The following is a 5116-nucleotide window of genomic DNA, read 5'->3' as shown; positions in this document are numbered from 1 at the left end:
ACTCACCAACTGAAATCTTATAAACTCTAAACCTAAGCAATAATAGAATTATTCTGGGGAACAATGAAATGCTATTATTTTCCCCATTCATACGTTCAAGCTGAAAACATCGTTCATCAGAAATAATGTATCTATAATGACAATTTTTAGATACTACTATATATCTAGGCTGAAAGATTTGTAAAACCAATTATCTGGGGTCAGTGCTGTGGCAGAGTGGGTAAAGCTGTAGCCTGCAGTGCCAGCATCTCACATGGGCTCTGGTTTGAGTCTCAGCTGCGCCACTTCCCATCTAGCTCTCTGCTATGGGCTGGAAAAGCAGTGGAAGATGGCCCAAGTCCATGGGCCCCTGCACCCATGTGGGAGACCCGGAAGAAGCTCCTGGCTCCTGATCAGCACAGCTCTGGTTATTTTAGCCAACTGGAGAGTGAACCAGTGGATGGAAGACTTCTCTCTCTCTCTCTCTTTCTCTCTCTCTCTCTCTCTGCCTCTCTCTTTCTGCATCTCCTTCTCTCTGTGTGTAACTTTCAAATAAATAAATAAATCTTAAAAATAAAAAAAAAACAATTATTCAGTTAGATGATGCTGATTTCACCAAACTGAAGAATTTGATACCTGAACCATGCTTTCCCTGGCTTTCCTCCTTGATCTGTCTTAAGAAATAAGACAAATAAAAATATCCTCTGAGAGCATTTTGTACACCTTATTCCACCTTCAGACCTGTTATGACCTCTCCTTCCTAACAGGATGGACACCATGCCTATTCTTGACGAATTCCGGTACATGGCTGAAAGACAACTTTCCCAGAGGTAACCCCGCAAGCAAAACAGAACTTGGCAGCTACTGCCCTGTTGATGGATGAACAGTGTTCCTGCACGGAACAGCACTTGAGCCTTCTATTAGCACACATCAAGTAAGGCAGCAGAGTTGCTGTTGGAATATGCCCGAAACTGCCGTGACCCTGGCGACCCTCCATTGTACTTGGAACCACTGCAATTTTCCAAGCACAGTGCTGGGCCAAGAGATCCAGCCCTGGCAGGACACCCTCACCTGTGTGCAGCTTAGAATCCCATGGGCCACTGGAAGAGTAACGGTGCCACACTGTGCATACAGGACACAGTGGAATCCAAAGAAAGGAACCGGGGACGTTTTCCCCAAGAATGTGACATTCTAGTTATTTTAAAAAATACTTAGCCTTGATGATCCGTTCAGATTTAACTGACCAGATGCAGGTTTATGTAGGAGCTCCGAGGTGGATTTACAGGGAATTACTGAAGCTTAAGTTCAGGACCCTTTACTTACATTGGCCTCTTCTGAGCCCTTTTCAGTAACTTTGTTTTCCTTTTCTTGAGCATACCCTTGACTGTAGGAGACTCACAACACCGGGAACCTCCCGGTTTTTCCACCTCCCCAGAATGACAGAGTGCCTTTCAGACTGACAGCTTGCTCCACCGGATGCTGCTAAAAACAGCGGTTCCACTGTCTACCACACGGACTTACACAGAGAACAGGACCAGTCTGCATGGTTGCAAACTTTATCCAGTCCTGCCTAATGTTCTCAGGCTAAACCCTTTCCTGAGCTCAGAGTCGTACTGCTCATCCCCGCCTTTCTCTTCACGGAAAGTATAAAGGGCTCATGAGCACACAGATGCCAGCATCACTTCTAGAGTCACAGGAAAGGAAAAGATAAAGATAGGAAGAGATGTACTGAGAAGCAGTCATTCAACTGTGGCAATTTTCTCAGTCTAGAACCTTTCACTTCTTGGCCCCACCTAAGAGCCAGCAGGAACTTTCTAGAAAACCTCATGGGGGAACCGGGGAAAGGAAATGCAATTTGCTTATTTTTCTCTCAAAAGGTTACCATCTAATGACATGGATTTCCTTTGCAACAGTGACAGAGAGCAAAAGATTGCAGAATAGGTGGAATTGTGTTTTAGGGGATGAGGGACTCAAAATGATTTTAATCAAAGGAGTATGTACGTACCACAAAAACTGAGGTTGAATTTTCCTTCCCAGCAAATTCATTGGCTTTATTTTTGAAAAAATCCATCTTTTTATTTATTTTAAAGGCAGAGATAGAGAGAGAGACAGACAGAGATCAATCAATCTTCCATCCACTCACTCACTCCCCAAATGGCCACCATGGCTGGGGCTGGGCCAAGCCAAAGCCAGGAGCCAGGAGCTTCTTCTGGGTCTCCCACACAGGTGCAAGGGCCCTAGCACATGGGCCATTTCCGCTGCTTTCCTGGGCACATTAAAAGGGAGCTGGATCAGAAGCGAAGCAGCCAGGACTCCAATCTGCGGCTATATGGGATACCAGCTGGCGCTGCAAGTGGAGGCTTAACCTGTTCCACCACAGTGCCAGTCCACAATTGGCTTTATATAACAGTGACGTTATCTACTTCTGAGATGATTTTTCCTTCAAAAAAACCACTTGGCAACAATAAATAACAAAATCACAACAGGAATGTGTATTGAATTCCGGGAATATTAGGCACCCACCTTTATTCTGTGAAAGTGTTTGTAACTGAAGGCATGCTTCATGCTGTTGCAATTTTTTGCCACCAAGCATTAATATTTCCTCCAGACAAAGCACAGTGATTACGAATTGCAATCTAAAAAACAATATGCATGATGCCACTTCCAGCAAAATTTATTTTGATTTAATCTGGATAGAATTGCAAATAAATCTTTTGAGCACATATAGACTAAAGAAGGTTGCCATGAGACTTAAACATAATCATTATAGCACAACGGAAAATGAATTAAAAATGTATTGGCACAGCGACTTAGCAAAAGAGACATTCAAAGCATATAATTCACCTGGTAAGTACTAACAGATCTCACTGCTTCAAATCAAGACTGCAAACAAAGGTTCTCAAAATATTAGTAGAAATTCTTTGGAAGCTATTATAACAATACACAAAAGGTGTAAAAATAATAATATGGTAATATTTCTAATAGAAGAAAGATGACAGCAGGCAGTGAGCTATGTTGTTAGGTGATAGTGAAGGACTTTTAGCCAAGCAATTCAAGAGTATCTTTGCAAAAGATTTTCTTATGTAAATCTGGAAGGGTTTTATCAGAAATAGTTTCAGGCTTTTTATTTGTTCCTAAGAATGTTGACTTAAAAATTATGATTGTACAGTTTTAAAATAGTTATATATGAGTGGCTGCTCAGAATTTGCTGTACAATGAATTCTAGGTTGATTATGCAATTTTTAAAAGTTCAGTTTCAATGGAAATATCCTTTAATAAATGAACTTAAATTTTCCTTTGTTCTCACCCATAAACCAAAGCACTTACAAGATAGCAACAGTATCTTACAATAAATCATGGTAGTAAGCAGTGAGTTTTTATATACTCTTACAAACAAAAAATGTTTATTTGGGAGTCAGAAAGGGAGAGGGAAAAGAAAAGGAGAGAAACAGAGTAGAAGTACTTTTCATCTTCTGGTTTACTCCCCAAATGACCAGCCAGGGCTGGGCCACAGTTGGATCTAGATTCAGATGTCCCAGATGGGTAGTAAGTACCCAACTACTCAGGCCATCACCACTGCCTCCCAAGGTCGGCATGGACAGGAGGCTAGAGTCAGGAGCTAGAGTTGGGAACTAAACCCAGGTACTGCAACGTGGGCCATGGGCAGCTCAACCACTAAGCTAAACCTCTGGTCCTCAACAAAGTTGTAATTAGGGGCTGGTGTGCGCTCTTCATTTCTGATTCGCCATCTGTGCTGGGACTACCATCAAGATGCAGGTTTTGGTAAAAACCCTCACGGGAAAGACCATCACACTAGAGGTAGAACCCACACTCAGGTAGGACAGAGAGTGGAAAGGCCAAGATCCAGGATAAGGAAGGAATTCCTCTTGATCAGCAAAACCAATCTGGCAGGCGGATGGACTTTACCTGACTACAACATCCAAACAGAGTCCACTCTTCAACTTGTGTTGAGACTGAGATGCTGCTAAGAAAGGAAGAAGTCCTCTTACACCAATCCCAGGAAAAACAAGCAGAAGAGAAGGAAGGCAGGGCCGGCGCCATGGCTCACTTGGTTAATCCTCCACCTGTGGCGCCAGCATCCCATATGGGCACCAGGTTCTAGTTCTGGTTGCTCCTCTTCCAGTCCAGCTCGCTGCTGTGGCCCAGGAAGGCAGTGGAGGATGGCCCAAGTGCTTGGGCTCTGCACCCGCATGGGAGACCAGGAAGAATCACCTGGCTCCTGGCTTCGGATCAGTGTAGCTCTGGCCGTAGCAGCCATTTGGGGGGTGAACCAAAGGAAGGAAGACCTTTCTCTCTGTCTCTCTCTCACTGTCTATAACTCTACCTGTCAAATTTTAAAAAAAAAAAGAAGAAGAGAAGGAAGGCTAGGCTGGCTGTCCTGAGGAGCTGGAAGGAGGATGGGAATGGCAGAATGAGTTGCCTTCATGAGAACTGCCCTTCAGATGAATGTGACACTGGAGTGGTGATGGCCAGTCACTTTGACAGGCATTACTGTGGCAAGTATTGTCTAACTGCCTCAAAAAAACAGAAGTAATTGTGTTTGAGGATTTAACAAAAGACATGAACCAACAAAAAAAATTAAGTAATAAGTAATTAAATTAATCAGAAAACTAAATAAAAGACTCAAAGTATTATGAAGTTTCCCTCTAGGTTAACATAAATCCACTGATCAGTTCTTCAAATAAAAGGCATGCATGAAGGACTACACATGTGTACCCAACTAACTGCTTGAACACCTTTAGTTGAATCATTTAATCCAAGAATAAAATTCACTCGTCTCCTACAGATCTCCTCTGTAAATCTCTTTCCTTGCAGGCTTCTAACAAGTCTTCTCCCTGGCTTTGCTTCCCCCAAGGCTATAGCCAGGATGGTCTTCCCAGCCACAGTGTGGTTTTAATATGTCCCCAAAGTTTCTTGTATTGGAAGTTTGGTTGCTAGGATGTTGATGCTGGGAAGTCATCAAACTTTATTATTTTTTTTCCAAATGTCTCCCTCCCACGTACTACTCTCATATCTTGGGGACTGGCCTAGTGCCCTAGGAGTATGGGGAGTCCCTTTCCAGCCCCTAAGTGGTCACCTGTTACACTTAGTGGGTTCTTTTTTCCGTTTTCTTTTT

The 5116-nt window shown here is 43.0% G+C and overlaps 1 pseudogene; it reads left to right on the top strand.

Annotated features, from left to right (window-relative positions):
- The first annotated feature begins 3750 nt into the window (after nt 1–3750).
- LOC133749366 (ubiquitin-ribosomal protein eS31 fusion protein-like) lies at nt 3751–4534 on the top strand (annotated as a pseudogene).
- The last annotated feature ends 582 nt before the right edge of the window (nt 4535–5116 follow it).

The sequence above is a fragment of the Lepus europaeus genome, chromosome 20, assembly GCF_033115175.1.
Source record: "Lepus europaeus isolate LE1 chromosome 20, mLepTim1.pri, whole genome shotgun sequence".
Lineage (NCBI taxonomy): Eukaryota > Metazoa > Chordata > Mammalia > Lagomorpha > Leporidae > Lepus > Lepus europaeus.
The sequence above is the reverse complement of the archived record's forward strand: the minus strand, read 5'-3'. Positions and strand labels throughout refer to the sequence as shown.